This window comes from Patiria miniata, unplaced genomic scaffold, assembly GCF_015706575.1.
Source record: "Patiria miniata isolate m_02_andy unplaced genomic scaffold, ASM1570657v1 HiC_scaffold_4, whole genome shotgun sequence".
NCBI lineage: Eukaryota > Metazoa > Echinodermata > Asteroidea > Valvatida > Asterinidae > Patiria > Patiria miniata.
Genome location: NW_024037071.1, coordinates 384,790 through 394,061, shown reverse-complemented (window position 1 = coordinate 394,061; position 9,272 = coordinate 384,790).

Here is a 9,272-nt window from a genome sequence, read left to right as displayed (position 1 = left end):
GTATGGAAAAGGCCCTGGTTCTTAATTTTATTAGGCAAAATCACCTCATGGATATATCGCGTACTACACATCACTGTGAAACTTTCGACAAGTCACTTAATTACATGTACATGTACATGTACATATGCATGATCTGCTTGAAAGAGGATGAAATTTGAGCATGTTTATTTGCCGTATGTCTGTGTTTCAAAGCAAGATAGGCTTTCACCCAAGGCTGCCATTTTGGATTTTAAACTGCTTTTATCAGTAACAGTTCCAATTTTACACATATGAAACAACCAATTGGTCGATAACGAATACGGATAGCTCAATGTGCGCGGACACACGTACCCGTTCGGATGTGAAACCTCAATTTTTTGTTTCAGTCCTACCATTTTTTTTTAGCAAGTGCACTGCCACCATATTCTGTGAAACGTATGGAAATTATTTATTGAAATAAAGAAAAGGAATGAAAATGAAAATCTGACATCTAAAAACAAAATGGATATGAAGTCAAATTTGGTGAGAGTATGTTTTCGGCAATTCGGTAACTGTTCATGAAAAACAAATCTAAATGGGCAACATACTTGTAACTTGGAAAGAACATTATATACAAGTATACCTGTAATTTGCAAAAACAATGTCTCAATCTTACGATATAAAAGAATTATTTATTTGATGTCTACTTGAGGGAGAGGTTTTTTTTGTAAATACCATCGTCGGAGAATAAGTGTGTTTACTTGTTCTTTATGGCTGGAGTTCTGAAAGATTTTAGGCATTAAACAAATCATTTTTTTTTTACATGCAGAGCTCCAAGTTGAAGTGACACATTAACCCTAACCACCCCAATTCCCTCAAAATCCGTCCCCCAATTTGCTGGATTTTGGGGGACTTCATCCAGAAAGCCTGGTGTGACTAAATATTGATAGTGTGATGGACTTGGGCCTAATGGGCTGAAGCAGTGCAAGGGGTATTCGATTGATTTTGCCTAGCTTCCTGTACTGCTATTGTGATAAAAGCCATGTGTAGCAAGTCCATGAATGTCAACCAGTGTGTCAGTGGTGGAGTCCATTACATGTATGTACAGCTTTGTATTGGACGCACAGTGATTGATGGATTTTGATGGACTTGGTCCAGTTCCTAGGGAGTTATGGTTAATGTAGTGAGAACATTCCAAATCTAGAAAAGCCACACCTTGAGTTGACACTCGGCAGGTTACATATAGTTTTCAGTGACAAAACATGATGCAGGTAGGCCTACATGTAATGTTCCATGTAGGAATATACAAGCATTCCTTAAGTGTGTTTTCTTGGGGTGCTAACAGCATAAATTGCTTTAACTTTGTGAAGCGATGCAAAGTTGTTTTTCCCCCTAAAACAAAACAAAAACTTCTCTGTTGTTTTATACTGCACTACAAAAAATGTCCTGATACAAAGTGTAAAGTCGACGGTCTCTTGTGTATGTGGTATTCCTGGATCCTAGTGTTTGAGATTCAAAAGCTTCATGTTTGACAATTGACTTTCCAGCCTTCATTTACTTAATAAAAAAACCCGGGAATTCTCTCCTAAGAGAGACATTTTTGAATGTCTGTGATTGGCTATATAAACCATTTGCATACTGTGGCAGCCTCCGCCACCGATTCAGATTCTAGATAAATCACTGTTGCAAATGTCTACTGCCCTCTATGTGTTCAGAATCACTTAGATTCATTAAATACATGTAGCAGTTTGTCGTTATGACGAGGTGTCAATGCACTGTTCGACGCACTGTCTGCCAATACGGGCTTATTTTCTTGTAGATCATTAATACTGCCCTCATTCTGAATTGTGCTTGGTATGGTAAATGGCCTCTTGGTGGCGTGTTTCCCTTCACCGTTGTCAAACATCTCTCAAAACTGTGAAGGGGTCTCTCTCCGTTATGTACATGTACATGTAGCTCCATTCTTACATTGTTGTAAATGTTGATCTACGGCTTGGGTTTTGCCTTTTTTGGCTGTTGATTTATGTTTTGTTGATTAATGTTTTGTTGGCTAGTTGCCAGATGTTTTTTTATTTAATGAATTTAATAGGGTAATATTTAATCCTCATCAGGCATGTAAAATGTAGCAAATTCGACAGATATGTTTGCTGGTTAATTTGGTTATAGATACTGTTATGTTCGTATGAAGGTGAAAAGGCTAAATTTGTTTAAAGTACATGTGGGCCTGGATAGTTTTTGCATTAAGCCCCACGCAATGGGGAAATTAAATGAATTTGATATATTCGCATGCTGTGTTTGTTTTATCACAAAGTTAAGGTCTTCGTAGTTGATTCTCGAAACACTATCAGAAACCAAGAAGTAGAAAAACTCGATTGGATCAGCAATAAACCTCATCGTCTTGGTCCACTTTTTTTTTTTTTCAGGCATTGTCAAAGAATTCCGCTGGTCTTCACATGCGTTGTATGTATGATATCACTGCAAATGAAGTGCAACATTGTACATGCAGGCCAGATTAACAGGGTGCTTTACGTCGGTGTTGAAATATGTAACCTACTCAGGGTGTAGAGACCTAACGGTATTAAAAACTGTGCCAACTGAAAAAGAAAATAGACTGCTTTTACTTACATAAAAATATATGTGTATTCCTGGTGTTGTATCTGTTCATTTTGTTTAAACCATGATCTTTTCATTTTGGATGGGAAAAGGGAATTTTCTTTAGCATTGTTAAAATAATTGAATTATCACCAGAAAATAGTGGAAGTCATGTACAAATGAACAAACCAAAATAAAAGCAAACTCGTATTTCGATAAAATGGTCGACAATTTGTAAATGAAATATAGGATCGGCATTACTGCTTACTGTGTAGGTTTATTTTAAAGTCAAGAATAATAACGACAGATTCGTGAGAAACCTGATATTTTTCCTGTATATTTCGATCATGAGACAAATTGTATTGTAAGGACAAATCTGTGCCAAAATTGTAATAACGAGCAAGACCAATATACATGTGTCATATTTAAGGTTTTCGATGCGATTCGGTAATGGTGTTTTAGTTTGCACTTCTGTACAAAAAAAGTGTTAAATAATTTGCATATAAATATGTTCTTGTCGAAATAGTTTTTTTTTGTGTTGGTAAGGCTATAGATTTATTGATATATATCGTTTTAATGTCTGAGAATATTATTCTGGGTATCCTTGACTTCCAATATTATTGATATTCAGACTAAGAAGAAACCATTTTAGTGTCATGTTTGTACGGTGTTTTTATGGGCAATTGAGGATGCAAAATACAAATGGAATTGTTTTGGTTTTATGATTCTTCTTTTTAAGCGGTGTTGTTCAAACAAGTTGTATTTTCAGTGATAAAGGATATTGTGGTGTGTATATACTCGTGTATTTATGAGTTGGTCTTACACGTGGACAAAAGTGATTTTAGTGACTTGCATTCAATTAGCATAATAACACTATTCTTGCGATTTTTAAAAGTTTTTTTTCTCCACGTATGGTTAAAGAGCTATACATGTACGTCACTACATTGATGGAAAAAAAACAGTCGAATAAGTTATCTAATTAGGTAAAAATTCCTGTCACATGTTGGTTTCCTTCTTTTTGCACCACCCTGTGCAACGTGTAGTCCGTCAGTTGGCGTCAGAACAACTTTCATTGTACAGTATTGACCTAAAGTTTAACTCGAACAAAAAAAATAGCTGTGCATCGGGGGGGGGGGAAACAACCGAATACTTTGGGGTCTGTATTCACGCTTCTGTTGCATTTGAATAATGAAAATAATGATAAATGTTTTTATTGGAGCCCCTGAATTCGATTTAGAAAAAAGTGGCTGCAGTTTATTTAGCCTCATGCAACGCGGAAGGGGGCTGGATCAGATTTGCTGAAAGGGCCGTGCATGGGAAGAAATAGTGCAGTGCTGTTTTAGATGGTAATATTTTTTTTCTGCATCTACAATTCCATAAGTGTAACACATGATACATTTCCCTGCTGTGAATGATTAGTGGTATACCAACAAGTGGACTTGACACCTGTCCGTTATGCATACCGCACGATAATTTTCAGCTACTTAACGGTTTAAAAACTATAATGTGCTCTAGGTTAAATTGGCGTTAGATTGTGATTGCACATTGTAAAACCTGTGTTGACATTTTGTTGTTCAAGAAACTCCACTACCAGATTTGTTTCATATGTATTATAATGCATTTGACTACATTTTAATAATCACAATTATGCAAAACAGTGATTTTTTCTTTTACCACATAGTTGTGAATGTATTTTCTTTTAAAATTATGTAATAATTGCTGTAAATGTTGGTGTTTCCGTTAAAATTGTGGTGAAATTGTGGAATTTAAGGGCATTAAGATATCCAGATCTTGCAATTTGGTGGTTTTGATTATTGAAGTGGTCATTTTGTGAAAAACTTATAGGTTGTGACCAATTTTTATTTTTGGAATTAGTTGGACTTTGTGGTGGAATTGCTGAGCATCATATAACAATCGCGAATCCACACATTTTAATATGATTTTACCCACACCAGAGGGGGCCGGGGTTAGGGATTTAGTCTCCTTTTAGTATTTTTTTTTTATAAATATGTCACACACAATAGGGGCGCCATTTGGTTTAAGAAAACTTTTCCGTATACCAAAAATCTACTCGAAATAAATATCGCCCTTCTTTTAAATTAATTGATGCCAAGTTCGTATATTGTCTCTAATTTTGTTTATTGAAATGGGTTTGTCATGAATTGAACAAAACCACGCTTGGCAATGTTTAGTTGACATACAGTGTGTATGTAGGCCTATACCAAGCAGCTCACTAACGTTTTGGCTGTAGCGACAGTCATGACACACCAGTAAATGTACACTTTAGACACCGAATAAAATATGATGAGTTGGCCATGATGTCTGGCTGAAGAGATCTTAGATGAAAGTTGCAAGCTGGTCGCAGGATGTGTTTGGTAACAGTCTATGCGAGAGGGACACGGGGAGGGTATCCTTGTCTCATATTGTACACGGTATATAATATTCCCTCTGCACGCGTATCATACATTGTACTATTAAAAAAATACGATCCTGGCAAATTTCTTGTGACTCTTTCAACTTGCTCTTGCGACGCCTCTGTATTTTGTTAGCCCATTCCCACCAGTGATTAATATTAATGTATTGCATTTGGGTCATTACAGAGGTATATATTTCATTTTGACATTATTTTGCTCCCATTTTGTCGGAATAGCAAATTGACGTCTCGTCCCCATAAAATTTGATCTTCGGTAGTTGAAAGACCCAGTTCGTTTTCCAAATCAGTACAACTGAAAGACGTCTCCGTTGGCCGTTGCGTGTTCGTACATTGACAGTCCGTATAATTCGTTGTGAAATCGTGCTGGATACGGTGTAGTGTTGGTTATCACAATACGTGTACTTGTAATTTCCTGGGTTGTTTGATCCAATTGACGCGGGCCTTTTTTTTTTTTTATAAAGTATAGCGCAATTCCACAGGAGTGGATGAAAGCTTGCCTACTAAAAAACAGGTTAAAAACAGGTTGGTAGAAGCTTAAACTACATGTTATGATCACCCCAACCAATGAACGTTTTCTGTAATATAGCGCAATTGTTTGCACGTTTTGCACTTTCAGAACAACTAGAGTCAACTTAGTATTAAAAAAGGTGAAAAAGTGAAAACAATTACAGATTATGGTTCCTGTTGCACAATAACCTAAATCAATGCGAATACCGCAAAGGTTTATTTTAGACTAGAAAATTATAGAAATTGACACCTCTGCACAGTTTAGTTCCCAAATCCAGCTTTCAACGTGTTCAATGGATACGATGCCACAATCAACCTATGTAGGCTACTTCTTTGTTGTGTCTTTAATTCATCTTCTCTTTGCAAGACCATGCATTATCACTCATCGATGGGTTCATGATTTGACTTCCACGATCGTGATGAGGGCATGGGGCTACGGCTTGTCACAATCATGTAGGGTCATCGAGTGGCATAATTAGAACGGCTCGCGGACCCATTTGTGTTTTTAGGGTGTCGGGGTATGATTGTTATCAGGGAACGTATGGTTTCCAGAATTAAAGGAGCACTGTCGTCTGCAAATGCGCTGTTTCGGGCTCTTTCTGTCCATCCACGCAACGTTCAGTTCACCTGCCATTCGATTCCCACGAAATTAACAAAGTGAAATATTTAAAAAGCCTACAGTTTTATCCTAAGAATGTGTTATTTTGCAAAGGAATTTCGGGGGACACATTCTGGTCCCCCAAAATTCTACCTATTATACAGTCACACATACATGAATTTCTTTTTTGAAACCCTGCTTTGAGCGCTATGTGCTTTTGTGGGGCTTGATTTCCTACATTCATGACGCGTGGAATGCAGCGCTAATTATAACAGCTAAATTAGGGTAGTGTAATTTGATGGCGCTATGCTGGCGCTATGCTTACGTAAGAAACCTTCCGCGTTTTCGCGATAACACGGAAAGATGGAAATACTGACTTATTTAAAGAAGTCTTACTCTGAACTTTTGCCTCGGGAAGACGTCTTCCTTTCAAATGTTATCTTGGAAGTCCACTCAGTACAGAGTGAGTAAAAAAATAAACGAAACCCAATTGGCAGGACCAATTTTGGAATGAAGTTTTGCCTGAAGCACTTTCAAAATCTAGGATGTGAAAGCCCAGTCATTAAGCTTTCTTTTAGTACAAGAATCATTTAAAACAATTCTCATAGGGATGTAGCTATGTGAATTGTTGTGATCCGTAGACAAAACGTTAAAATGGTGCCTGCGTTCAAAATTCCGTAACTTGAAAAGTACATGAGTGATTTGAATGATTCTTGTACTAAAAGAAAGCTTTGATTGGGCTTTCATACCCTATAGGTTTTGAAAGTGCTATACAGGCAAAACCTAATTCAAAAATTGCTCCTGCCATTTTGGTTTCGTTTTTATTTTTACTCGCCCTGTTTTCCGGCTTTCGACGACTCTCATGAAATCATCTTCACATATCTCGGTAGTCGTCTTTCCGTCTTTTTTTTTTCCAAGAGATTTATCAGTGAAACGAGAAACTTTAGAATTAACATGCAGGAGGTCTTATTTCGCACGAAATCTCAGAAAAAAAAATTGTAGGACTTCCGTCCCTCCGGGTATTTTTTTATCTCATCATTGGGAAATCATGGACTTTAAAGCTTCCGTAACTCCCTGAAAATACGCATAAGGAAGAAATGGCTGCCGAGTGAGATGGTTTATGGTAAACAATCTAAAGCATTGTGAGACGATCTCAAGGCGAATGTGAACCTTTTGCGAGGCTCGGAAGATATGGGCAAATTCCAGGCAGAAGTGGACACGGCTGAAAAAAAATAAAATTTAGTATACCTTCAGAACTACAACCACCACAACAACAAATGTGATATCAAATTAAAGGGAACAACCAGATGTTTCATTTGAGTGATATGCCAGTGGGATGGAATGTAGTTAAGCGTGTTTCTTGGTCAAAACCCTGGGGTTTGGGGCTAAAATCGTGTTTTTGGTAGTCTTTTTTGGCACTTTGTTTTAACACGCGAAACGTGAGTGTTATTGTGAGTTTTTGTTTTTAAGTCAGAGAGAAAGGTTCAATTTATATGTCAAAAGAGGTGTTTTTTTTTTACTGATTACTAGTTTTCATGTAACGAAAGTTACCAAAGTTTAAACTGTTGCCCTCCCCTCCCCCCCCCCCCCAAAAAAAGCTTTCCACTTTGTATTCATATTTTCAAACAGACTATGTTACGGTGTTCAAATAAAAAAAAAGTCTTACTGTTGGAACCAATGCATTAATGTGTGTGACTTTTTTGTGCGTGTCAAAAGGCCAAGAAATGAGACGAAAGTTACAGCGGAATTATCCATATGTTTACAACAATGCTGCGCCGCAAGAAACAGGCTAATGCTTAGCCAACTATGGTTACCAATTTCCATGGGGGTGGAGGGGGCGTAACAGCTCCAGCTTACAATCACTGGAGACAAGCAAATGAAATAAATGTGGACCCTCTCAGAAAAGGCACGGAAATGAAGCCCGCGAACTTGGCGAAAATTTGAAACAATTTGGAAACGCAAAGGATTCAAACTGGCATGCCTCAATTGATGAGAATTATCTTGTGGTGGAGATTTAAAATTTGTGCCCGGCAAATTTTGAAATTTGATTGGGCACTCGTTACACTACTTCCGTTACGAGGACTATCTGACGAACTTTTTTTCTGCAAACTATACTGAGCACAATGCGCAATCGTAAGTCGTTTGCTAGAACGTTTATGAAATCTTTTCCTCGAGCATTTGCAGTCCACTTAGTGAAATAAAAATGTCTTTCCTGAATTCTCTGTGGTCGATTTATCAAAAACGTTGAAAGAAAAATAAATGCATCAATTTAAAAAAAAAAAAGTTAAAAACCTTAAAGTAAACTACGAGTTGTGTTACCAGACTGAGGTAACGTATATATCTGCTTACAAAGATAATGACACGTCTTATTATCAAGCATTTCTGGAGCTGGAGATTCATATTTCAAAGTTCTTTTACTTTATTGTTAGTCGTGCTCAGAGCTCTTGAACATTATTTTTACACCATGATAAATGAAACAATAACACTAGAACAGATACGTACGAAACGATATTGATAGGCACCAGTTATCCGTGATACAAACGCATCGTCACCGACACCACGAAGTAACACACAACAACACAGACATGTTACTTCGTGAAAACCGCTACATGACACATTTTGGTTTCACGAAGTAAGTGTGTGTCCGTACATCGGACACTAGCGCGAACGATTTTCGTTTTCGAAAGTTAGAACAATGTTACGGAAATAGAATTGGGATAAAAACGTTTTAAAACTTTTGACAGGAATGTGATTAATCCGTATTCTTGAGGGATTAGAGAAAAAATTAATAAAAGCCTTTAAACTGTGAAATAAAGACGGGTGTTGCTTCGTGAAAACGAAAATGTACCAGGTGAGCGCACAGTGTACATGAGTGTTACTTCGAAATACGCGTGCGTAGCGCGCATTCAAGTCCACTTCGTGGTGTCGTTGACGGCATGTGTTATGAACAAGAGGCTTTACAGGAAACGCAAAATCCCTATGTCGTCATGTTTCAGGGTCAAAACTCACAGTGATAATTTAAATAACAACAAACGTCTTTCCGAATGAACGGAACATTCAGCTGAACACGGGGCACGAATGCGAGCGACACCGGAGGTATATCCAAAAACCTTGTCAAAGTCTGAATATTTAGCCTCTTTTACCTGTATTATGAACGTTACTTCAACTGAATAAAATCTAATC